The sequence below is a fragment of the Lithobates pipiens genome, unplaced genomic scaffold, assembly GCF_037356315.1.
Source record: "Lithobates pipiens isolate NorthernLeopardFrog02 unplaced genomic scaffold, aLitPip1_a1.2 Scaffold_8, whole genome shotgun sequence".
Classification (NCBI taxonomy): domain Eukaryota; kingdom Metazoa; phylum Chordata; class Amphibia; order Anura; family Ranidae; genus Lithobates; species Lithobates pipiens.
In genome coordinates, this window is record NW_027507903.1 from 373,781,289 (window position 1) to 373,808,660 (window position 27,372).

The 27,372-nt window shown below is 43.3% G+C and overlaps 1 protein-coding gene across 6 annotated transcripts in view; it reads left to right on the plus strand.

Moving 5' to 3' along the window:
• The window catches only part of FBXW11 (F-box and WD repeat domain containing 11), a 445,866-nt gene extending 418,785 nt beyond the window's left edge, over positions 1-27,081 (plus strand). For 4 of the 6 annotated variants that reach the window (XM_077473614.1, XM_077473610.1, XM_077473615.1 and 1 more), the window contains one exon: positions 4,884-8,829. The gene's annotated coding sequence lies outside the window, so the exon portion shown is untranslated. Of the gene's footprint in view, positions 1-4,859; positions 8,830-26,877 lie in introns of those variants that run through there. The other 2 variants (XM_077473613.1, XM_077473612.1) reach the window with 2 other exon arrangements.
• The last annotated feature ends 291 nt before the right edge of the window (positions 27,082-27,372 follow it).

A 27,372-nucleotide genomic window follows, 5' to 3' on the forward strand; every position in this document is an offset into this window, starting at 1 on the left:
TCTGTTCCACTATTTTGGTGGAGCACATTTTGAGTCACGCCAATGCATTGGAATGTGGACTCCAAGGGGTTAAGGAACAGGTGTGAGATACCTGAAAATTCTGCCTGATCAGCAGGTCCGCCAGGGGGCTGATGTATTTGACGCACTGTGTCTCACAGATGCTATGAAGGACTAGATCGTTTAAGCCTTATGGCTTATACTTGGACTAATGCATTCTTGCAGAGGTCCGTGGCTGAAATATTGACCAGCCGAAGCACAAGGTGAAAACCCTTAGCCAGTCTGTGTCCCTTCCTGGGGTACGACTATTTAGAGTGGATAAGTACATCCAAAAGGGGTAAAGATCTTTTTACCAGTAAAAGGAGGTTCAAACAGTTCTCCTTTTAATCCTATGCCTGGAGTATCTGCCTTTAGGCACTCTCGACGGTCAGGTTCAGAAGAATGTTCCCAGGGGCAGCACCAGGATCTTGGGGGCAGAAAGCCCATAAAGCAGAATGCTAAGGCCTTCTCATGAAGGATCATCCCCACGTTTCGGTGAGGGGAAAGGTCCTGCGATTCTCAAAGTCTGGCAGGAACAATGTTAAGGGCAGAGGGATTTCTGCAATTTTTTTTTTCTCTAGGTTACATCTAGAGTTTCAAGAGCCTGGATGGCCCAGTCGGCTTTTCGATCTGAGGGTCCGGGTTTCGAGTCCTTTTGGGTGCCGCCTGTGGGGTCCTTGGGGTTGCTGATGCGGCAGTCTTTATGCAAGAGTGTCCGTCTCCTCAAAGAATTCTCCTAAGGTTCCAGAAGAAAAAAAAAGTCGGTGATATCAGAGATTCCCTTAGTGGAACAGAGGATTTTGGCTCAATGCTTTTTTTAGGGTTCCAGAGCCAAACCGAGATAAGACCCATTCTAGATCTCGGAGATCTGAATCGGCACTTGAACATGCGATCCTTTCATAATTCGATCAGCTGTATCCATCCTGCAATGAGGGGAGTTGCATATCTCCATGTGCCAAAGTTCCCCGCTTAGCAGAAATTTCTGCGGTTTGAAATATAAAATTATTAGAAGATCTACTTTTAATCATTCAGTCTCAGGTCTAAAACCAGAGTCTGATCTCAACTGTAGATATCTGAAATCTCTAGAGCCCCATACACACTATCAGATTGTCTGCTGATTTTTTCCATCAGATTTACCAAAACCATATAATATGAGGTCAAACCTTAGGGGTTTCAATGTGTATGCAATCAGGCAGGCCCTTGTACTACATGGTTTTGGTAAACCTGAAGGAAAAAATCAGCAGACAATCTTATAGTGTGTATGGGGCTTAAGTTGGATTCTCAGCCTAGGAAGATTCTCCTTAATACCATCAAGGCGGTTACTTGGGGGCTGGTTATAGATACCATACAGAATATTTTTATTCTTACCCCAGTCGTGAATCAGTTCCATTGTAGGACTAATTCAGCTTATTAGAATAAAGGAAAATTCCTTCATTCAGCTACAGGAGATTTTTAGGGGAAATGGTGGCCTCCTTCAGGGCCATCCCTTACGTGCAGTTTTATTCAAGGACTGCTTCAAGACACCATCCTGTCGGTCTGGAATAAAGAGGATTCAGGCCTTGTTTGTTTCCAATACGCTTGGCTCCTGACATAGGTCAGAGCCTAAATTGGTGGTTGTTATCCAGCAGGGAGGAAAATCTTTATCCTGCAAGGTGTTAACAGATGCCAGCCTTCTAGGCTGGGGATCAGCCCTGGAAGAAGATTCTGTCCAGGGGCGATGGTCCAGGTTAGAGGACCTTGCTTATAAACTTTGTTGGAAGTTTCAGGCAGTACATCCGGCCATAGAATCTTGGCGGTCAGATTACGGGACTGTCCTGACAGGCTTCGGTCTGACAGAGCCACGGCGGTGACTTACATCGCTCACCAGGGGAGGCACGAAAAGTCATACAGCCCGTAAAAAATAAAGGTGAATAATGTTCTAGCTTTGGCAGAACACAACACTCCTTGCCTATCAGCAATTTTAGTATTTCAGGCGTACTACTTGAGATGCCAACAATTATTTCTGGTAGAATGATCTCATCACCCTTACATCTTCCTAGCCATATGTCAGATGGGGTACTCCGGACTTGGACCTATTCGCGTCCAGATTCATTAATAAGGGTGACAACTTTATGTCAAACAAGGGGTCCACTAGCAGGCACAACAAATGCATTAGTCTTCCCAGGGGATCAGTTTTCATTGATCTATGCATTTCCTCCAGCTCTGTTACTTCCGCGCCTTCTCCGCAGGATTGAGCAGGAACAGGAGGTGATTCTGGTGGCCCAGCTGGGTCCCAGAAGTTCTTAATTTATTGAAATCATAAAGATGACAGTAGGAGTGCTTTGGACTCTGCCATTATAGCCAGACCTTCTTGCACAAGGTCTGGTATTTCATCCTATTTTACGAACAAGGAGTTTAACAGGTTTTACTGTTAAATCTCACTCTGTAAAAGATCGTGTGTGATCTCCTTCAGTAGTGCCTGCTTTGACTAATGCCAGGAAGCCAGCTTCCAGAGTCACTTACTATAGAATCTGGAAGGCATAGGTTTTTCTTGTTATGGATCCAGGGGTTGGCACCCCAGGAAGTATGTCAATAGGCAGGATTCCTTCATATGGGATCTGAAATGAAGCTGGCCTTGACTTTTATCAAGAGCCAGATCCAGGCTGTCGATGTCTTGCTTCCCACTCTTTGTGCATAGCTTATTCAGGGACTAACACGGTTTATTCCCCCTATCAGGGCACTTCTAAATCCTTAGGATTTAAGATTGGTCTTATCAGCTTTGTTAAATCAGCCGTTTGAACCTTACGAGAAATTCTCTTGGTTCTTTGACAAGAAACATCATCTTTTTGCTTGCCATTTCTTCTGCTAGAAGAGTATCAGAACTAACGGCTCTGTCTTATAAGGGCCATATTTCATCATGCATAAGGATGAGGTGGTTTTATGTCCTTATCCTGAATTCTTACCAAAACTGGTAACAGGTTTTCATTTAAACCAAGATATTTTTTGTTCTTCATTCTCCCCAGAAGCCTTAATCTGGGGAAGAGAAAGCATTACAGTCTCTGATGTAGTAAGAGCGATCAGAATCTATTTAAAGGCGACCGCTCAGGTTCGCAAAACACAGGTTTTGTTTGTACTGCCAAGAAATGGACAGGCAGCGTCAAGATCCACTATTTTCCAAATGGATTTGTCAAGTGATTATTCAAGCTTCAGCTTAAAGAAGAAAATTCTTCCTTCTCACATTAAGAGCACACTCATCCAGGGCAATTAGTGCCTCTTGGGTGGTGCATCAACAGGCCTCTATATGGCTCAAATCTGAAAGACTGCAACTTGGTCTTCGGTTCAGACGTTTATCCGATTTTATCAAATCGATATTAAAGTTCATGAGGATATTGCCTTTGGGCACAGCATATACTTCAGGCTGCAGTATGAGTCCTCTGGCCTCCTGTTTCCTTGATTCTGTCTCCCCCTTCAGTTGCCATTACTATGGGACATCCCACATAGTTATTACTATGGCTCTGTGTCCCCTGATGTAAGAAAAGAAAATATAATTTTTATAACGGCTTACCTGTAAAATCCTTTTCTTTGATGTACATCGGGGGACACAGAGGTCCTTCCCTTCGTATACACTTTGATTGCTTGGCTACAAAACTGAGTACTCCCAGTAGTGGGAGGGGTTATATGGGGAAGTTCTGGCCTTAAGGGGCATGCCAGTGTCCGATATAACCACATAGTTATTACTATGGCTCTGTGTCCCCTTTTTTTGCATTCATTGCTGTGGTTTCATCATCAGTTCTTGTATTGAGCCACCTGGAGAAATTATTTCCCAGTGGGGGCTTACACATTTGATATCACTTTATTAGTTAATATTTGAGTTCACGGCATGTATTCAGCGCAGCTAATCTTTTTTCCTAAGCTCTCCTGGCTGGCCCTCAATTGTAAGGTCGAGAAGAACATCACTAGATCAGAGATTGGAATGTGTAATAAAGTAAATTTACATAGATTTCCATGCTACAAACCCCAAGCTTTTTTTATCTAAAATCTTCAGACATCTATAGGGATTGACATTGAATTCTGATGCACATGGGAACCTGCTTTGGGCAGAGGGGTACATATGCTTTAGGCGCTTAGGATTTGCCCTTCAGAACATGTACAGAATTTTGAATGTCGCATTTGCTATTACAATCTTGGAAGGAAATTTAGCAGATATTCCAGGAGAATTCAAGTTGGAATGTTTTCATTTTAAGGTCCTTTTCACATGAGGCGGACTCCATCAAGTGGATCTACATGCTCAGCAGGGGATATGTCCGCTGATCCCCTCTGAGCAGGCGGATGACCGTTCTGTATCCACGCTGCTATGTAGACTTGGCCCGCTGTTCTGCAGACATGGGGGTGTCAGATGGAAACGGGAGCGCCTGTCTGTTTCCATCTGACTGTCATCCGGTCCGCTAGACCAGGGATGGCAAACCTTGGCACCCCAGATGTTTTGGAACTACAAAGTTCGCTATCAAAACACTAGACGGATGGGTAACTGATCGCCATCCATCTATATTTGGCTGATCAGATTCAGATACACATGGCATCCACCTCCCCATAGAGAACAGTAGGTGGTCCAATTGGGTCCGCTTGAAAAACGGACAGGCAAATCTGATCAGTCCGCTGGTGTGAAAGGAGCCTAAAGCAGCGTGAAAAAAAATATATATATTTTTTTTTTTTTGGATGTGTGAAACCTGAAAAAGTCTGTCACTGCACCCACAAGTACTTGAATTGCAAATTGTCACCTTTTTGTTAAATCAGTGCAAAGAAACGAGTGTAAAATGTAGAAAGTCTCGGTTAACTTTCCACAGCTCTCATTTTTTATTTGTTCCTAGGGACTAGCTGTTCTGAACTACTGTACTGGATATGTGGATGTGGCTAGAAGCTCATGTACAAGTAATTATCGGAAATAATGGTGCCGCACTGAAGAAAAGATGAATCTTTAGCCATCCTTTAATCTTATCCTGTGTACTGCCGGCTACTAGAATTTACCACAATCTAATGAACAACTTGATGAAATTATGTTCTCAAAACTGCATTGGAAAACCCAGAGGTGAACCTGTTCATTTTAAGAAGTGAGCAATTGCTGAAAAGTTTTGAAATGATGCAATTGCATTTGTTTTGCACTTGGTGACTTTCATGAAGAATGTTTTCAAATAGTGCGGGTGCCAAACATATCCAAATTGTACTATGTGTTTTTTTTTTGTTTTTTTTCTAAACCCTTAAACACAGCATATTTTTGTTTAGCATGTATATGGTAACTAATTAAAATATATGCCAATTAATGCTATTTTTGGAATACTTTTAGTGTTGTACACATATACCATTGTGTTAATTGGTTGACAGCGATTGTTTTTGTAGCAGCTGTGTATTTTTTAAGAGTCCTGGTTAGTGTTTGTCTTAATAGTAAACAATATAAAAAAAGTGCATAATTATTATGCGCCAAAACCCTCTAGTTTGTCCCACTGTGAGATTGTTACAAAAATAGGAAATGATAAGCTGTAAACTGAAAATACCCTGAAAGTGTATCTGTCACTGAAACATTAGAGCCAATCATTCTTTATTTATGGTCTGTTACAGAAGTGTATATTTCATGGTTACTTTTTTATGATGGCTGTCACCATCTGAAAAATCTCACCTTTCAAATGATGTGTTCTCTGCAGTAATCTAGTGTAGATGGCCTTTGTATTTAAATACAATATGTAACATTTTGATATATATGAAGGCTGATTTATCAGAACTGATATAATGGAAAGTAGTGGTGGTGGCAGCATAGTGAACAGTCTGAATTTTGCTTTGTTTCTGTAACGAATAATAGAAACGAGAAACCAAGAGCCCCAGTTTTAATTAAATGAGATTCCAGAGTGCAAACATGAATGTGGTAAACCTGACTGAAACAAGTTTCTGTAGGTGCTATGACCTGTGTCTTATTATATGGACTGATTCAAGAATCTGTTATTTATGCACCACAGAAAGTTCTGTTTCATCTACAAATTGCATTGGAATAATATATTCAGTTAATCCTGTGTTATTTATATGTGAATCACATGCAAGATTTTTAGCCTATATTACTCGCTATTTATAGTCCTTAAAGAAAATGTGATGCAACCATTTAAATTGTTTGAGAATACAAGAGTTAGAAATACGTTTCCTTTTTGTGAAACCAGAACATACAGAAATCCCAGTATTGGGATAGAGTATTGATACATTGAGAAAATATAATTTTGGAATTCTTGCTCTGTTGATGGGGTGGCAGTTGCACTTTAAAGTGGATAATATTGACAGTATTCCAGTACATGTAAACCTTTTAACAAAAAAGTGTTTAGTTTATGTTCCTAATTTGTGCCAAAGTTATTTACAACCGACCATTTTATGTAATTGTGTTTTAAATTTAACTTTTGAGGTTCAAGTAAGTTCATTTTGATAACTTTGAGCATGCTGATTTTCAGCAATTTTTGAATTAAAACTGTCTATTTCCTGGTAATTCTGTTTATCTTGAATTTGTTTTTGATTAAAGTGTAGAAAAATTTTGCATACATATGTGAATAGGTTATTAATATGCCATTAATATGTATATTCTAAATACTACTTAACTGCCTTACAACTTTAGTGGTCGCAAAACACACTAAAGATGTAAAGTAATATCTGTAAAATAGGGTTCCTGAGGTTCTCGCAATGTAAATAAGCACAAATATGTATTATGCTTTAAGTATTTGATGTCTAAAAGTTGAATGTTTCAACTAGGATAACTGTTATAGTCATCCATCTTAAGCACACCATTGTAATGCCCACAGTGCTTTTATGTGTGGGTATAGCAGGCTCTGTGCTTGAAAAGTAGATTATTTTTTTACATTAGGCAAACTTCTACCAGTGCTCCTAGTGAATTCTATCCTGACTGTTGGTAATGTCCAGTAAAACTGTTGGCAACTGTCATCAGATTATACTTTTTATCTGTGTAAAATGTTTCCTCTAACTCAGATCTCTAAATATGGCACATTTTGCATATAATGCTTATACATGTCTTTTTTTTTTTCTTTCCCCCCTCCCCTTGGCATTGGTACTTTAAAATGTTTTTGACTGTTGGGACCACTCTTCTGCTCCACCCACGTTTTGTTTTTAAGAGCCTCAATCTCAAAATTTGCTTGCAATGCCACCTGCATGTTAAATCTGAAATTGCAAACCAATTATTTGGATGTGAGCCAAGTTACTGAGTGTGGGTATAACAAATGTCAGCAACAGAATGACAGCCCCATTACTTCTTTCTAAATCTGTTGAAAGGTTTTTCACTACTTTTGGAGGTTTTTGTACCAGCTAAACACCACATGAAACATGTCATGTTTAATAGTCAAAAAAGCCAGTGCGTCTACTTCATTGGTCAGAAAAGGGGTACTCTTTATGGACTAGGGAGGGGGAATCTCGGCCCTGATAAAGTAAATCAGATTGCAAAGATGTATAGATTAATTTAGAACTAGGAGAAAATTGCAAGATGAGCCTGAGCATCAAGTAACCAGCCTGAACACATCTGGAAAAGGGAAATATAAATTACTGGATGGGCATGCAAAGCTAAGAGTTATTCTTCAAGGGGGAACTTGCTCTTTTTTCAAGATGCATTTTAGCTGTCGGACAAATCTGCAGCTGCGGAAACAATGAGACTAAAGACTTGTTTTTTGTTTTTTGTGTTTGTTTTTTTTACGTGTCTTAAAAATGTTGCAATTGAGTTGAAAAAAAAAAACATTTTTTTTTTTTTTTTCCTTCTATGCCTTTTTAAAGGTTAACTATACTTTCAGATAAACCATGCTTCACATGCTTCTATCATCCTCTCCAATAACAGATTTCTCTTACAGGTCCACATCATTTAACAAACTACTGTTTAAAGGATAGCCTAACAAACCTCCTTATCCTCCCTATTAGCGACATATGTCCTGAAACAGACCTTAAATTATTGGTATCACTAATGTCCAAACAACCAAGGCCTACAACTGGATGTTTTGCCTCTTTTTTTTTTTTTTTTTATTCCCAAATAGGCCAGCTAGTTAATAGTTTTGCGCCCAAGCTGGGTGTAGGAGGATGCAATCCTGCATCCTTCATGTATATTTTTTTGCCATACAGGTGTAGTAATGCTGCCCAGCTGAGTCACAAAAACACTAAAATGCTTTTTCGTCTTGGATAGGGTGCCGTGTATAGGCATGAGTGATGCACTAAATGGAAAGTCTGCTTTGATGCATGGGAAATGTGTAATTGATAGGGAGTGTGAAGGCAGCGTGTTACGCTTGGTTTATCAAAAAGTTGACTTCTCCTTTAAAGAACAGTTGGTTAATTAGTTACATTTCAAACAGGTATGAAGAGCCTCCAAAAGTATTGTGCTCTTATCACTTGTGTAAAATGTAAAGCAGTTTATACAAGCTGCTTCATTCTGTATACTCAACCAATCTTTTCCAGAGTAAAGAACATTGCAGTAAATAAGGTATATATAATGCTTGTCTTTAAAGATACATGTATCCCCTCGAAACTTTGACTACAGTTTCAATATTGTTTGTGACCCCTACAAGTTTATTTTGATATCCTGTATATGTTAATATTCTGGCTGCATTTTCAATATTTTGCTAACTACTACTGGGCATACATAAACTAAAAGTATAACTCTAAGCACTGGAATTCTCCTGTGTTTTGCTATTTCAGCATATATGTATGAATAGCTTATTGGAACTGTACATATATTGTTTATCAAAAGCTTTGTACTGTGGAATGTGCTTAATAAAAAAAAACTGCTTAAAATAGCAACATTAACGCGTTAGTGGTTTTTATTTAAAAATTATTAGATTTGATCCTAATCATTTGAGTGTCAGCAATAATATGCCCTCGGCAACTTTGTTCCTACCATATTTCTTAAGTAGTGCTGCCCAGCTGTGTTTGTGTAGTCAGTATTTTGAACAGCTACGAGGATGTGATTTGGGGTTATATTTACCCAGGTTTTAGAGTGCTGAGACAAGCTTTTTTCAAAGGTCTATCAGACAACCATATTCCTACGTGCATCCCTAAAGTATTCGCAGTGCTTCACTTTTTCCACATTTTGTTATGCCTTATTCCAAAGTGGATTAAATTATTTTCCTAAAAAAAATCTACAAACAATACCCCATCATGACAATGTGAAAGAAGTTTGTTTTGAAATCTTTGCAAATTTATTACAAAATAAAAATCACATGTACAATTTAGAACTAAGTATACATAAGTGTACATTAAGTATTCACAGCCTTTGCTCAATACTTTGGTGTCAAAGGTGCTTCAACAATTACAGCCTCGAGCCTTTCTGGGTATAATGCTACAAGCTTGGAACACCTAGGCCACTCAATGACATTGAGCTGTCCGGTAGCCACTCCTTTGTTATCTTGGCTGTGTGCTTAGGGTTGTTGTCCTGTTGGAAGATGCTATAAGCTTGGCATGCCTATTTTTGAGCAGTTTCTCCCATTCTCCCATTCTTTGGAGGACCTCTCAAGCTCCATCAAGTTGGATGGGGAACGTCGGTGCACAGCCATTTTCGGGTCTCTCCATGGATGTTCAGAGTGTACTCTGAAGTTTGCTGCATTTATATTTCCCTCAATCCTGATTTAGTCTCCCAGTTCTTGCCACTGAAAAACATCTCCACGGTATGATACAGCCACCACCATGCTTCATTGTAGGGATGCTATTGGCCAGGTGATGAGTGATGCCTGGTTTTCTCCAGACATGACACTTGTTATTGAGGCCAAAGAGTTCAATCTTTGTTTCATCAGACCAGAGAATTTTGTTTCTCATGGTCGGGGAGTCCTTCAGGTGCCTTTTGTCAAACTCCAGGCGGGCTGTCAAGCCTTTTTACTGAGTAGTTTCATAGTTGGGTTGAATAAAGACACCAGTCCATCCAGTTCAACCTGAGTGAGTGTCTACAATTGTCCCTATCCCTGTACATTGCACACTCACTTCGGTCCCTACCCTCAATGAGCCCACAATCCAAGGTCCCCATTCATATACTAGGGCCAATTTTGGACAGAAGCCAATTAACCTACCTGCATGTTTTTGGATTGTGGGAGGAAACCGGAGTACCCGGAGGAAACCCACGCAGGCACAGAGAGAACATGCAAACTCCAGGCAGGTAGTGTCATGGTTGGGATTTGAACCAGTGACCCTTACTGCTAGGTGAGAGTGCTAACCACTACACCACTGTGCCGCCCTAAAGTAGCTTCTGTCTGGCCACTCTACCATACAGGCCTGATTGGTGGAGTGCTGCAGAGATGGTTCTTCTGGAAGGTTTTCCTCTTTCCACAGAGAAACGCTGGAGATCTGTCAGAGGGACCATCGGGTTCTTGGTCCCCTCCTTGACTAAGGCCCTTCACCACCGATCAATCCAGACAGCCCACTCTAGGAAGATTCCTGATGGTTCCAAACTTTTTCCTTTTAAAGATGATGAATGACACTGTGCTTATTGGGACCTGCAAAAAAATTTCTGTACTCTTCCTTAGATTTGTGCCTCAATACAATCCTGTCTGAGGTCTACAGACAATTCCTTACACTTCATGGCTTGGTTTGTGCACTGACATGCACTGTTCACTGTGGGACCTTTATATAGACAGGTGTGCGCCTTTCCAAATAGTGTCCACTCAACTCATTTTACTACAGGTGGACTCCAATCCAGTTGTAGAAACATCTCAAGGTTGATCAGTGGAAACATGATGCACCTGAACTCAGTTTTGAGTATAATAGCAAAGGCTGTAAATACGTATGTACATGTGATTTTTATTTTTAATAAATTTGCAGATATTTCAAACTACTTTCACATTGTCGTTATGGGATATTGTTTTAGAATTTTGAGGAAAATAATGAATTTAATCAATTTTGGACTAAGGCTCTACCAAAATGTGAAAAAAGTGAAGCGCTGTGAATACTTTCCGGATGCACTCTAAGTTATTGCTTCATTCTTCTGTACACCTAGAATACCTGCCTGATGCCAAGGAATCGCCCACACTCTGAAGTGTCAGCAAAAAAGAGCACAAGAACCTGTTGGAGAAAGGAATTACAGTGGTTATTACAGCCTCTTTTTCACCATCTTAGACTTGGTGTAACCAGGGCGGTCTTTAACGCGAGGAAAACGGGGCAGCTGCCCAGGGCCCTTTCACCACTTGTGACCCAAAGCAGAGCTGCCCCTTAAGCCCATGTGCTGCCCGCAAATCGGCGCTGAAAATCCCACACTGTCAGACATAAGCCAGCATCAACTCAGCACCACGTGCACAGTGCAGCAGGTTGTGTCAAGGAGTAGGCCGGACCTTGAGCTCAACTAACGCTCTGGCTCTGCCCCTTGCTAGGCTGCCTGCAAGTGTGCATATGTGATAGGACTCAGAGGAACGTGGAGGCCCCGGTAGAAGGAGTCAGACTACAGTGTGGATTCGGAGCTGGCCAGGACACACCCCATGTGTAGAACTGGAACAGACTAGAAAGTTTTAAAAATTTAATGGGCACACTGGCAGCATATGATGGGTACACTGGCAGCATATGGGCACAGTGGTAGCATTTGATGGGCATGGTGGCAGCATTTGATGGGCAGAGTGGCTGCAATTGATTTTTTCAAAATATTTTTGCGCGCCCCCCCAAAAAAACACAATTTTGAGCACCACTGTGGTTGTATTTTTTATTAGAGAACACAGCATTACAGCACATAGGTTGGTGTATTTAACTGCTTGATGGGCTTATTTTGGGCCTGGTTGGTTCACATGTTTTGGCGGCCCACATTTGCACAGGCACAGAAGCCAATTCATTTGAATGCGCTGCCATACCTGCGTTTCCTCCAAAAAAAATGTGCATGCATCATGTAATAGGCTGCACACACCTATGCCCATCAAGCAGTGAAATACAGCACTGTCTGTCCATTCTGCTTTTGCACAATGTGACTTACCCGCATTTCCTGCACCAGCAAACTTGCTGTTTTTTTAGATGTTTAGGCCACATTTTTAAAAACGCAGTGCATTTGTGTGTGCAGGAACTGTAGCTAAGTTGCACTGCATTTTTAAAATTCTGAAGGCACCATTTTTTCTGCAGGAAATGAAAGCATGGCAGCCCATTCAAATGGGTGGGCTGCTGTGCCTGCGCAAATGTGGGCCGCCAAAACACCTGCATGTGAATGTGTGATGTGATGTGACAATGGCTGCAATGTAATTGGGGTGCTGTGGGTAAAGGGGCACTATAATGTGGAAATGTTGTGATGGGTGCTGTCATGTGAAGAGGCTGCAATGTAATGGAGTTCTGTGACATAAGAGAACCAAAGACATCGTGGGACTGCTGTGAAGGGGGTCTGCAAAGTTTTTAGGATTTTTTTTTTTCGATAATGCTGTCTGGTTTTTGAGATGTTAGGGTGAAGAACAAAATTGCATATGGGTGGGGCGGGGGCGCAAAAAGTTTTCCCAGGCCCAAGCCATATTAAAGACTGCCCTGAGTGTGACTAAAGGCAATAATAATAAACCCATTTTCTTTTTCATACATCATGGGACACAGGCTAATATTCATTACCTGCTGGGTTATACTGCATTTTTAGGTGAATGGACACTGGTAGACCAAAGGTCTTCAGACAGGAAGTGATCCCCTATATAACCCCTCCCATGAAGGAAGTACTTTTGTTTTTTACCAGTGTCTGCAAGGTGGATGGCATGGTTTTTTCTTTGAGCTCTCTGAGCTCCAGGTCTCTAGTCCCACGAATGGTTCCAAAAATGAATCAAGGGATTAACCAATTGGATCCATTTGACACAGGCTTTTATGCTTACATAAATGGTACCCCAGCCCCTTGCAAAGAAGACTCCAGATCCTGCAAGGTTTTGCCTGTAATGTGGCCTCCAGGCGCTGGACCCTGCGGAGTGGAAATCCTGGACACTACAGCGCTAAGGCATTTCCTGCCAGGTGCTGTACAGGTCCAAGGGAGTGGACCCTAAACATGAAAGGGTACCCAGTCCTTGAAGGTCCAAGTGACCGGAACCCGCCGTGAAGGGTGAAGATTGGGCCCTTAGCTTCTAAGTGGCCCTGCACCTGGACGGCTAAGTAAAACCCCTTTATTGCAGGGTGTCCCAGTGATTGTAACAATCAGTCAAACTAGCTAAAGGCTAGACATCTGTGTGCAGTGACCATCTGGGGAGTTCTGGGCTTACTGTGGGGGTTTGCAAATTGTACCTTTTTTTGCTTCTGTCTTGTTTATCGCTACGGTGCACTACGATGTGCCATTTCGCCTTTGTTCGCCACGTCGCACGTGCGTTTAAGAGCACCGCTGGGCTCAGCAGTGTGTTTGGCCTAGTCTTTATCTGGGCTCACGAAGATTTGCGTTGTAAGCGAATACAGTCACACCCGCTCGCAGGGACAGTGCACATGCGTGCGCACACACATAGAACTTTCCAGCGCACACCCAACTTATCTAGGCTGTGTATGCTCCAGAGTCTGCTTGTCTGGGGCAGGAATGGGTTGAGGATTGGGAAGAGCTTAAAGCTCAGGATTCGGTGGAGTGCCCAGAAGATGAGTCTGCTTCTGAGCAATATGGACAAGAAGATATCCTTTCGATGTCTGCCTCTCAGTTGCAGAGGTTTTTGATCCTGACTCTGACCGAAATAGCACATTCTGCCTTTAAGTTGCCTCTTGCAGATGTGACTGAGCCCCCCTGGTCCTCGTTGGGATTTCTGAGACCTTTTCAGGTCGCACAGACTTTCCCGCTACACCCCCTGTTGGAACAGGCAGTGTATGCTAATTGGGAACATCCTGACAGGACTTTTTTACCTACTAAAAGGTTTTCCCATTTTATATCCCATGGATGAAAAGTTTGTTAAATTGAGTTTGCCAGCTGTAAATGCAGCAGTCTCTTCCTTAAACAAGAACTTAACTTGTCTGGTAGATAACGCACACACCCTGTTGACAAGAAATTGGAGTTATTAAAGGCTTCCTTTTCTTTGGCCAGTTCAGCTATTAAGCCAGCTGTTGCAGCAATTGGTATTTGCCAGTCCGTAGAGGATCAAGTCAAATGGCCGGATAGGCCTAACCAGGAGCATGATCTGCCTGAAAGTAAGACAGATATTCCTTGACCGCTGTGTTTTGCTGTTGATGCTTTAAATGATTCAGTACACCAGGTTTCTTGTCTGGCGCTCTTGTCTGTACATACGCGCAGACTTTTATGGCTTAAGAACTGGTCAGCTGAGCTTCCTTGTAAAAAGTTATTGGCAGGTTTCCTATTTCATGGGGAACGTTTATTCAGTTTTCACTTGGACAAATATATCCAATGGCAAGACTCCTGGTACCAAACGGCACAGTGGACACACCCCTTAGGGGTCTTTAACCTCCCTGGCGGTTTGATTATTTGGGATTTTAGGTGCTGAAAGCGGTACAATTATTTTGCATGAAAATTTTACGTTTTTATGTTGTAGTCCTGTAATTCTTAGGAATAACTCACTTAAATCTGTCCAAACCGGAGTCTAGCAGACATCCCGGGTATGATAAAGTTTGAAAAATGAAATCATAAATTAGAATATAACTATAAATAATTATACCAAATATAACAATAAAAATTATTCAATAATGTAATCAAATCAAAAACACTGAAATTTGCTCAGTTGCAAAATTGTCACCGTCATTACTTTTCAATATTTGATGACGGATCTCCCCACAAATCACTATCGCTCAATTCTGCGAGTGATTCCAATTTATTATTGCTGTTTTCTAGCTGGTCTAAAATCATTTTTGATGTAAAGGGACAGTTTTGGTTGCTATGGACAATCTACAGTTTCCAGGCATAAAGAACACTTTTTATATTATAAAACTGCATGCAGGACACTGGGCAGACCACTAGGGACAAAGGGGATGTGAAATAATTTCATACAGCAATGTAATCTGTAAGATTACATTATACTGTATGTATACTGTGTGTTTCACTTTTTGAAATTGGCGCCGATCTCCATCCCCGTGCGTCGCAACGCTCGCAGGGAATGGAGATCGGCTCCGTGATGAATCGGGCGGAGGACGAGTCGCTCGTACAGCAGGGGGACATCGCTGGATCCAAGGGAGAAGGTAAGTAAACATCCTCCTGCATTCAGCGATGCGGTCCAGAGTCTGGCTCGGGGTTACCGCTTTTGGTATAAAACTTCCACCCCGAGCCAGGCTCGGGAATACCGCCGGGGGGGTTAATAGACCAAAGCATGAGGTATTAAAGGTATACATTTATTAAGAAATCACAGTAGTAAACTTGTAGAAAAAATGCATGATACATAAAAACAATATCTGGTGCCTAATGTGATACAATTGTATGAGCTGGTCACTGTCCTGGTGCAGGGTGGACTAGTGGTGGTCAATACAGTATATAACACCTTACATCTTAAGGACTAAAAGTCCTTCTTCAGGGTAGTGGTGTTGGTTCAGATGGGTACAGATTTTCTACAATAAAGAGACTATACACATAATACAATATCAATATAGAGTAATAAAGATCAATACTATTTCAACTGAGAAACTATACATTGATTTGACCTAGCATGTGTTGTCAGAAAATTTGATTAATTGCTTACATAATGTTCTGATTTGGACTCGAAAACAAAAGTTAATACTGCGCAGGAACAGATTCACAGGATGCAATCACTGTGTTTAAAATGTCTGTTCAGTGCCAGGATTTATTACATGTTGTTTTATAGATAAGAAAGGGGTGGTGTGAGATGTTGTTAAAAACTAACAAATATAACAATTGCAAGAGTAAAACCTTGGGAGGGGGGTGGGACGAGTAGAGACAGACAGCTTCTAGCAAAAGATGTCTGTGTGTTAGGTGAAGGTTACAGAACACATTTCAACAATGCAAACAAAATGGAGTGTCTTGTGCTTAAATGAACAATACAGTGAATGTCCATGTCAATAGTAAGGCACTTCACACATAACTGATCTAAAGGGGATAGGATGCTATAACCACTCATGGATACTAGGAAGAACACTCTCCAAGGAACATCAATCTCAGGGCCAAAACAGGGCAAAGCTTTCTTCGCTACGAGGACTCAAGCTAAGTGGAGCCTAATAGCACCATACACCCTTCCTGCCCAGACCAATTTTTAGCTTTTAGTGCTCTCACTTTGAATGTCAATTACTCAGTCATGCAGCACTGTACCAAAACAAATTTTTTATAATTTGTTTTACATACAAATGGACTTTTCTTTTGGTAGTATTTAATCACCGCTGGGTTTTTTATTTTTTGTGACACAAATTTTGGGGGAAAAAAAAACTTTTTTTTTTTTTTGTTTCTATGATAACATTTTGTAAATAAGTCATATTTTTTCATCAATTTGGGCCAAAATTTATACGGTTACATCTCTGGTAAAAATAACCCAAATTAGTGAATATTTAGTCTGAGTTAGTCTACAAGCTATGGTGCAAATCATTGAAAACTGATCCCACCTGACAGCCTTGCTCATTTTTTTGAGGCCCTGAAATGTCGGGAAATTACAAATAGCCCCAAATGACCCTTTTTTGAAAAGTAGACAGTCAAAGGTATTTAGTAAGAGGCATGGGAGGTATTTTGAAGTTGTAATTTTTTCCCACAATTCTTGGGAAATTTAAGATTTTTTTTCACAATTTTCATGTTATTTCTCACATACAACACATGCATACTTCCAATTACACCCAAAATACATTCTGCTGCTCCTCCCGAGTATGGCGATGCCACATGTGTGTGACTTTTACACAGTCTGGCCACACAGAAAGGTCCAACATGCAGGGTGCACCATCAGGGTTTATAAAAAAATTATAAAAAATTACACCTTTAATTTCCTAATGACCTATTACATTTGTGAAGGTCCTGGAGCGACAGGACAGTGGAATGACCCCATTTTGGAAAGCCAACACCCCAACGTCTATTCTATGAGGCATGAGTCTTTTGAACGGTTAATTTTTTTCTCCTTGTCTTCGGAAAATATAGAAAATGAAACCATATTTTATTTTGCACAATGTGTTCAGTTTATAAGATATTTCGAACTCAAAGCATTTATATGGTAAAAGTGGCACCCCAAAACACATTCTGCTACTCCTGAGTATGGCGATACCACATGTGTGAGACTTTTACACAGCCTGCCACATACAGAGGCACAACATGCAGGGAGCACCATTAGGCATTCATGGGGCATAAATTATTACACCTAATTTCCTAACGACCTATTAAAAGTTTGAAGGCCCTGGAGCACCAGGACAATGTAATTAGTCACAAAATTGCCCTATTTTGGAAAACAAACACCCCAACGTATATTCTATGAGGCATTATAAGTCTTTTGAACTGTTAATTTTTTTGTTACACAAATCTTCAGAAAACGTGGAAAGAAAATGAATTTTTATTTTTTGGTCAAAGTTGTCAATTTGAGATATTTCTAACACATAGCATGTATACCACAAAAATTACACCCCAAAACGCATTCTGCTACTCCTGAGTATGGTGATACCACATGTGTGAGACTTTTACACAGCCGGGCCACATACAGAGGCCCAACATTTAAGTAGTACCTTCAGGTATTCTAGGAGCATAAATTGCACATCTCACTTCATTCCTCATTCACATTTTTGAAGTTCCTTGAGCACCAGGACAGTGGAATTGCCCACAAAGTGACCCGATTTTGGAAATCAAACACCCCGACATATATTCTATGAGGCATGGGCTGCAGATAGGTACTCAGTTACTCTGATGGGCTGGTGACAGGTACTCTGTTATTCTGATGTAATGGTGACAGGTACTCTGATGGGCTGGTGACAGGTATGCAGGTACTCTGATGGGCTGGTGACAGGTATGCAGTTACTCTGATGGGCGGTGACAGGTACTTAGATGGGCTGTGACAGGTACCCAGGTGGACTATGACAGGTACTCAGATGGGCTGTGACAGGTATGCGGTTACTCGGGTACTCAGGTGAACTGTGACAGGTACTCGGGTACTCAGATGAACTGTGACAGGTACTTGGATACTCAGATGGCCTGTGACAGGTACTCAGATGGGCTGTGACAGGTAGGCGGGTACTCAGATGAGCTGTGACAGGTACTCGGGTACTCAGATGGGCTATGACAGGTACTCAGATGAACTGTGACATGTACTCGGATGGGCTGTGACAGGTACGCGGGTACTCAGATGGACTGTGACAGGTCCTTTTTATTGGGTGGGGCAATCAGTGTGATGTACACTGTAAGCGGTAACAAGATTTTACTGCAATCTCCTTCTCACACACGATCGGTGTGTGAGGAGGAGAACCCGGTAACATCTCGTTACCGTGGTTTGTTGACATTCTGTGATTGGACACAGCCAGTCACATGGTAAATAGCCAATTTTATTGGCTCTTTACTACGATCGGGGTTGGGCTGCGTCAGGGTGACGAGCCTCGTCCCTGATCGCCGGTATGTGTGCACGTGCACGGGGGCAGTACATGTGACCGGCTGTGATTGGTCAGATCCAGTCACATGGTAAAGAGCCATTTTCTTTCTTACATCAGGGGACACGGAGCCATAGTACTATGTGGGTTATAGGGGCACTGATAGGTGATGGACACTGGCACGCCTTAAGGCAAGAAGTGTACTCCCTATATAACCTCTCCCACTACTGGGAGTCAGTTTTTTTCGCCAGTGTCTAAGGTGTTGGTCACGAGTAAAGGTGCTGTGCCGAGCTCCGCTGGAAGCAATCCTTGCTAGGGCTAGCCATGCTGATTGGATCAGTTCAGATGTCCTTTCATGGGCTAAAGGAATGGTACCCGGGCCTTGTGTCCGAAGAAACAAGGTTTTGCTTCCGAATGCTTCTCTTTAGAGTGCTGGACCCTGGGATCCAGTACTTTTTGGTAGTAAGGCCATAAAGTTTTTTACTGGCAGGGTGCTGTTGCAGGTCCAGGATTGTGGGTAACCTTTAGGTTCCCCTGTTCCTGAAGATTTCGGAGCCCATCATGAAGGGTGAAGATTTCGGAGCCCATCATGAAGGGTGAAGATTTCGGAGCCCATCATGAAGGGTGAAGATTTCGGAGCCCATCATGAAGGGTGATGATTGGGGTTATCTCCGATAACCCTGCTGCGAGGAAAAGTAAGTGGAGATTTTCTTAAGAATTTCTCCTTTTATGTTTTCATGCCTATGTGTCACCACTGGGTTCTGTATTGAGCACTCACCGCCTGATGCTGGAAACAGCGCTGTGTCAGAAGCCTTTATTTCTCCTCTCCTCTGGCCACAAGCAGATCCTCTGGTAAAAAAGGGGGGTCTGGTTCTCCTCCAGCGCCCCCAATGTTGGGTTTTTTTCCCCCTTCGGGGGGCTTATATGCCTAAAGCAGTTTTTTGGAAAAAAAAAAGACTGAGCAGCTGCTCTGCAGAGGATTTACCCCGCACCCCCACCGCCATGTCAGTTTCGCAAGGCGCCTGAGCCTGCACTCGTGGGAAGACACTTTCCTGTGAAAGGAAAGGAGGGGGCGTGGCTAACGGCATCAGACGCCAGCCACACGTGGAGGAAGTTTTTAAAGCGCTGTGTGTAGCTGCTGCTGGCTGTGGAGGACACATTAGCATATCTCTCCATAGTGGGGTCAAACGTAGCAGATCCCCATCTAGTGTTCAAGACCCTCTTATTGAGGTGCAGGAGGCTGGGGACCAGGTAGATCATCCCAAAGATTTGGAAGATACTTATTTATCCTCTCCCGAGGATCCTAATATAGAAGGCGTAGCATCACAAGACAGGTTGCTTGTGCACTCTTTTTTTTACCAATAAGAAAAGAGAATAATATTCAGAGGAAATAAACCCACAATAACAAGATAGACATTACATCTTATATCCAAACAAAACATACACCATTCTTATAATGTTACAAATTAAACCGATTAGTTGTTTCTGTCCTGCAAGGAGGGGGGTTTTTGGCATCTATCGATATCAAAGATTTATATCTCCACGTGCCAATATTTCCCGCTCACCAGAAATTTCTGCGCTTCAAAATAGAAAATCATCATTTTCAGTTTGTGGCCCTGCCATTCGGTCTAGCCACAGCACCACGGGTGTTATCAAAAATTCTGGCACTTCCTTTTAGCCAGATTAAGGGCTCAAGGCATGACAGTCCGATTTGCTTTTAATAGATCATTCAGTCTCAGGTTTAAACCAGAGTCTGGTCACAGCTGTAAACTACCTGGAAACCTCCAGGAGATTACAGTACTTGGGGCTGGTCATAGATACTGTACAGAAGGTATTCTTGCCCCAGACAAGAATCAGTTCCATTATAGGATTGATTCGACTTATCAAAGCAAGGGGACTTCACTGCAGCCTGAGATTTTACTGAAAAAGCGCTTATGTTCTTTGTACACGTGAGTTTGATAATTTTTAATTAAATTATTTGAAACGAAAAACGGAGTTACACTATTTTGGTCCCTGCTCTCTTCCTTTATATCTATCCCACTACCTATGATGATCTATGTGGATGGAGACATACCGCAGAGAAAATAGCTACACTTGAAAGCCTTCCAGAAAAAGACAACACTCCAAAAATAGCCTATGTATACCTACAAGCACATATGATCCTCCAAATATAATTTTGAGTAGGATCCATTAAATCTGGTAAGCCCCCATTTTATGTGGTGGAGGGTTCACGCGGTGATTGTGTGATTATCCTTTGGAGAAGGTGTAGGACTGTTTTTCACTTCATCGTGTCACACACAGTAACCTTGGAAAATCTGGAGAACTCTTCATCTGTTTTCATGCTGTTTTTCCACTTTTGTGGACACATTTTTTTTTTTTTTTTTTTTTTTTTTTTTTTTTTTTCATATTTATTTACTTGGACATTCTAGCTTTACATATACAGTAATTGAGTGTTTATATATTTCTTTTTTATGTGTTTTGTGCACAGTCTAACACATGTATTGATTACATTGGTCACATTGTAATGTGGTAAAAACAAATAAGCGCTACACGTTTTTCACAAAAATTTATCAAAGCAAGGAAAAGTCTTTCCATTTGGTTGTGCATGAGATTGTTGGGAAAAATGGTGGCCTCCTTCGAGGCCATCCCTTACACGCAGTTTCACTCAAGACTGCTTCAAAGCACCATCCTGTCGGCCTGGAACAAAAAGGTAGGGATGCACCGAAATTTCGGCCGCCAAAACATATCGGCCGAAAATGCCCTTTTCGGCAATTTGCCGAAAGAGAAAAATGGCCGATAATGGAGCCGAAAATGGGGCGTGGCCTGGGTGGGGGCGGGGCTCCGCCCCCCCGCCCCTGGCGGCGCCCATCATGGGGGTTGTATAGCACTCGAGAGCCGCCTCCGCCGCCTATTTGATCACAGCGCCGGGAACATCACAGCTCTCATTTCAATAGCTGTGTGTTCCCGGCCGCGCGCCGTCACACGCAGCCCCTCCCCCTTGTCCGGGCACTTAGATAGACAGATCATCCGCAGGATTGGACGGATGATCTGTCTATCAAAGTGCCCGGACAAGGGGGAGGGCCTGCGTGTGACGGCGCGCGGCCGGGAACACACAGCTATTGAAATGAAAGCTGTGATGTTCCCGGCGCTGTGATGAAATAGGCGGCGGAGGCGGCTCTCCTCCCTGCACAGGCTGCAATGGGACACACTGGCTGCAAAATGGCACACTGGCTGCAAAATGACACACTGGCACACTGGCTGCAAAATGACACACTGGCTGCAAAATGACACGCTGACTGCAAAATGACACACTGGCACACTGGCTGCAAAATGACACACTGGCACACTGGCTGCAAAATGACACACTGGCTGCAAAATGACACACTGGCTGCAAAATGACACGCTGGCTGCAAAATGACACGCTGGCTGCAAAATGACACACTGGTACACTGGCTGCAAAATGACACACTGGTACACTGGCTGCAAAATGACACACTGGCACGCTGGCTGCAAAATGACACGCTGGCTGCAAAATGACACACTGGCTGCAATGGGGGACACTGGCTGCAATGGGGGACACTGGCTGCAATGGGGGATGCCTCCTGTACCATGTCGCCAGTCTCTGACCACCTCCTGCACCATGTCGCCAGTCTCTGACCATCTCCTGTACCGTGTCCCCAGTCTCTGACCTCCTGTACCATGTCCCCAGTCTCTGACCTCCTCCTGTACCATGTCCCCAGTCTCTGACCTCCTCCTGTACCATGTCCCCAGTCTCTGACCATCTCCTGTACCATGTCCCCAGTCTCTGACCATGTCCCCAGTCTCTGACCATCTCCTGTACCATGTCCCCAGTCTCTGACCACCTCCTGTACCATGTCCCCAGTCTCTGACCACCTCCTGTACCATGTCCCCAGTCTCTGACCATCTCCTGTACCATGTCCCCAGTTTCTGACCATGTCCCCAGTCTCTGACCATCTCCTGTACCATGTCCCCAGTCTCTGACCACCTCCTGTACCATGTCCCCAGTCTCTGACCACCTCCTGTACCATGTCCCCAGTCTCTGACCATCTCCTGTACCATGTCCCTAGTCTCTGACCATCTCCTGTACCATGTCCCCAGTCTCTGACCACCTCCTGTACCATGTCCCCAGTCTCTGACCACCTCCTGTACCATGTCCCCTGTCTCTGACCACCTCCTGTACCATGTCCCCAGTCTGACCACCTCCTGTACCATGTCCCCAGTCTCTGACCACCACCTGTATAAAAATATTTTTTAAAAACAGTCATTTTCGGTATCGGTGCTGTTTCGGTTTTCGGCCTAGTGTATTTTTCATTTTCGGTATCGGTTTCGGCACCAAAAAACCCATTCGGTGCATCCCTACAAAAAGGTTCAGGCCTTTGATTTTCCAATACGCTTGGCTCCCGACGTACGTCGGAGCCTAAATTGGTGGTTGATATCCAGCAACCTCCAAAAGGGAAAATCGTTTCTACCAGTTTCCTGGAAAGTGGTGACAACAGATTCCAGACTTCTAGGCTGGGGAGCAGTCCTGGAAGAACATTGTCCAGGGGAGATGGTCCAAGTTAGAGAGGATCTTGCCTTTTAACATTTTGGAGATTCGGGCAGTTCGTCTGGCCCTTAAGTCTTGGACGGTCAGACTAATGCCCCGTACACATGATTGGACTATGGTCCGCCGGACAATCCGCTCGTGTGTGTTTTTTTTTGTTTTTGTTTTTTCCCCAAAAGTCCAGCACACTTAGAAGTTTTGACTCAACATTGTCCGCCGGACTTGGCAGTCTAGCAGACTATCCGGCCGTCTGTGTGCTAGTCCACTGGACTTTTGAAATGAACAGATTTGCCCACACACGGAGGAAAGTCCGTTCATTTTGAACGCAGCTCCAGGTAGCCAGGACTAGCTTTGTCACCTCGCTGGCCCCTTCACCTGGTATGGACTTGAAGGGGAAGCCCTATGCTGAAAAAACTGTGTGGTGCCCCCCCCCCCCCCCCCAAAGTCCATATCAGACCCTTATCCGAGCATGCAGCCTGGCAGGTCAGGAAAAGGGGGTGTGGACGAGCAAGTGCCCCCCCCCCCCCGGAGCTGTACCAGGCCGCGTAACCTCAACACAGGGGGCTGCTTTGGGGGAGGGCCCTTCCCCAAAGCACCTTGTCCCCATGTTGATGAGGACAAGGGCCTCTTCCCGACAACCCTGGCCGTTGGGGGTCAGATACCGGCCCCCCTCCCTATGTGAATGAGTATTGGGGTATTGTACCCCTACCCATTCACCTGGGGGGAAAAAAGTGTAAAGAAAAAAAACAAGTTTTTAAAATGATTTATTGCACAGCTTCGGTGATCTTCCATCTTGGGGGGGTCTTCTCGCCGGACTCCTCCGCTATCTTCTGCTAGCCCTTTTACTAGTGGAGGAGCCAGGCTTTCTTCTTCGTCATCGCCGCCGCCATCCGGGGGTCTTCTTCCGAATTTGGGGGTCTTGTCCCCCTCTTCGGTACTTCTTGCCAGGCCTCCGCTTTCTTCCTATAGCTCTTTTACTAGCGGTGGCTCCGTCTTCTGTCGCAGCTGCCTCTTCTTCAGACTTCGGGCATCTTGTCCCCCTCTTCGGTTCTTCTTGCCGGGCTTCCGCTTCCTTCTTCCAGCTCTTTTACTAGCGGTGGCCCGGTCTTCTGTCATCGCCGCCGCCTTCTCTTTTCTTCTCCTCTTCTTCCTTGAGATGTTGACTCAAAACTGTCTCTGGCCGCAATGACAGGGATGCGTTGTGTGGCGACTTATATAGGGACAAGGGGTGACACCCCAGGAAATATGTCATAGGTAGGATTCTTGATTTCCTGCAAATGGGATTAGAAATGAAGCTGGCCTTAAGTACTATCAAGGGCCAGATTTCGGCCTCTTGCTTCCCATTTTCTGGTGCGTAGCTTTTTTCAGGGGCTAACATGGATTAATCCCCCCCTATCAAGGCACCTCTAAATCCTTGGGATTTAAAGAGGAAGTAAACCCTGATGGGTTTACTTCCTCTTTCATTCCCTGCAAAGGCAAAGCATAATGGACTACTATGCATTGCATAGTAGCCCATTATGTGTCACTTACCTGACACAGGAGCCAGCGATGTCACCGCTGTCCCCTGTAGTCCGGCACATCCATCTTTTCGGTGGGGTCTCGCAGCTCCGCCGCTGTCATTCGGCGGAGCTGCGATGACGTCACTCCCGCGCATGCGCACGGGAGCCGACACGCGCGGCAGCTCCGTTGTTGGAAATGCCACGCTCAGTGCGCCTGCCTGTCTAAGGGCAAATATCTCCTTAACTGTATAGGTTTAGGAGATATTTCTTGGACCTGCAGGTAAGCCTTAATCTAGGTTTACCTGTAGGTCAAAGTGGTTTGTAAGGGTTTACAACCACTTTAAATTTGGTCTTATCGGCTTTGCAGAATCAGCTGTTTGAACCTTTACGGGAAATTCCCTTGGTTCTTTGACTAGAAAGTTAATCTTTCTGGTTGCTATTTCTTCTGCTAGAAGAGTTTTGGAACTAGCAGCTCTTTCTTGTAAAGAGCCATATTTGATCATGCATAAGGATAATGTGGTTTTACGTCCTAATCCTGATTTCCTACCAAAGGTGGTGACAGGTTTTAATTTAAACCAGAATATTCTTCTTCTTCCTTTCTTCCCAGAGCCTCTATCTAGGGAAGAGAAGGCACTACATTCCCTTGATATAGTTAGAGCAGTCAGAGTCTATTTAAAGGTGACCACTCAGGTTCGCAAAACAGATGTTTTGTTTGTGCTGCCAGAAGGTCCAAAAAGGGGACAGGTAGCATCAAAATCTACTATTTCCAAATGGATTAATCAAGTCATTATTCAGGCTTATGGCTTAAAGAAGAAAATTCCTCCTTTTCATGTTAAAGCCCACTCAAGCAGGGCGATTAGTGCCTCTTGGGCGGTGCATCATCAGGCCTCTGTCTCAGATCTGAAAGGCTGCAACTTGGTCTTCAGTTCATACATTTATCAGATTTTATCAAATCGATGTTAAAGGTCATGAGGATATTGCCTTTGGGCGCAGTGTACTGCAGGCTGCGGTATGAGTCCTCTGGCCTCCTCTTTCTTTTGTTGTGTCTCCCTCTCTTCAGTTGCCATTCCTATGGGACATCCCACATAGTAATTACTATGGCTCTGTGTCCCCCAATGTAAGAAAAGAAAACAGGATTTTTATAACCACTTACCTGTAAAATCCTTTTCTTTGATGTACATCAGGGGACACAGAGGTTCCCCCCCCCCCCCCCCCTTCTTGGTATACACTTGTATTGCTTGGCTACAAAACTGAGGACTCCCAGTAGTGGGAGGGGTTATATAAGGGGTATACTACTTGCCTTAGTCCCCTGATGTACATCAAAAAAGGATTTTACAGGTAAGCTGTTATAAAAATCATGTTTTTTTTAAAAAAAATTATTTGCTCTTTACACGGATCTGGGATGGACTGTGTCCGAGGAACACACCTCATCCCCGATTGCCACGATGCGGGCCCCAGGGGGCGACAGGAAACCGAGGACATCATATGATGCCCGCCCAGGATGGGAGATCCCATCTGCGAATGTCATATGACTATAGCTCGTTATTGAAGTAGTTGTACTGGGCCAGTCTAACTGAATAAGAAAATTTATAAAATAGGAATGCCATTTTTGGCTATATTTATTATTTGTGTATCTTGAATGGATTGCCACTATCATACTAACAGCTGACAAGTTAGGGTATGCTGCTGATAAAACAATCGTATAACATACTTGAGGGGGGCGGCTCGTGCCGTCTCACCGGGAGACTCTGAAAGTTGCATTTCGGAAGACCTTGCCGCCTGCTGCTCCCCCCTACTGCGCCAGCTGATGCCCATCACAATCATCATAATTGGCCACCAGCCCTCCCACACCAGCTCATATACCAGCTCCTCGGGTCTCCTGGCAGAGGGTGAGGGAGTTTATGGGAATGTTCAGCACACTTCATCTACTCTCTCAGGTATGTTATACTATTATTTTATCAGCAGCATACCCTAACTTAACAGCTGTAAGTCAGCTGTTAGGAGGGCCATTTTGGACTCTATTATTTGTGTATCTTGAATGGATCACTACTATCATACTGTTTTATATATTTTCTTATTCAGTTAGACTGGCCCAGTTTAAGCAGGACCTATTTGACTCCACTTGGCTTGAGTCCTCGTAGCGAAGCAAGCTTTGCTCTATTTTGGCCCTGAGATTGATGTTCCTTGGAGAGTGTTCTTCCTCGTACCCATGAGTGGTTATATCATCCTATCCCCTTCAGCTCAGTTACATAGGAAGGCGCTTCATACATAAGTAATACATCCAATTTTCTGACAATACATGCTATGTCAAATCAATGTATAGTTTCTCCGTTGAAACAGTATTGATCTTTATTACTCTATATTAATATTATATTGTGTGTATTCTCTTTATTGTAGAAAATCTGTACCCATCTGAACCAATAACTAAACCTCTGAAGAAGGACTTGTAGTTCATAACATGTAAGGTGTTTATACTGTATTGACCGCCACTGGTCCCCACCCTACAATTGTATCACATTGAGTATCAGATATATTTTTATGTATCATGTACTTTTTCTACATGTTTACTACTGTGATTTCTTAATAAATGTATACCTCGTTCTTTGGTCTGTCTATTAAAGACCCCTAAGGGGCGTGTCCACCATGCCGTTTGGTACTAGATGTCTTGCTATTCTGATTTTGGGTCAGACGGACCAAATCCAATTCACACAATCCAATCCCTCCTCAATTTTTCTTCCTATGACACAAAGCACCAAACATGCCTCATTTAAAAACCCCAGGGACTGCTTCCTCAAATGTCTCGGCGTCAGGGCAGTCCCGCTGCCAACAGAACGCTAGGGCCAGGGGCAAGCCGCAGGGCCAGAAAAGGCCCTGGGTCCAAAATTCTTATAA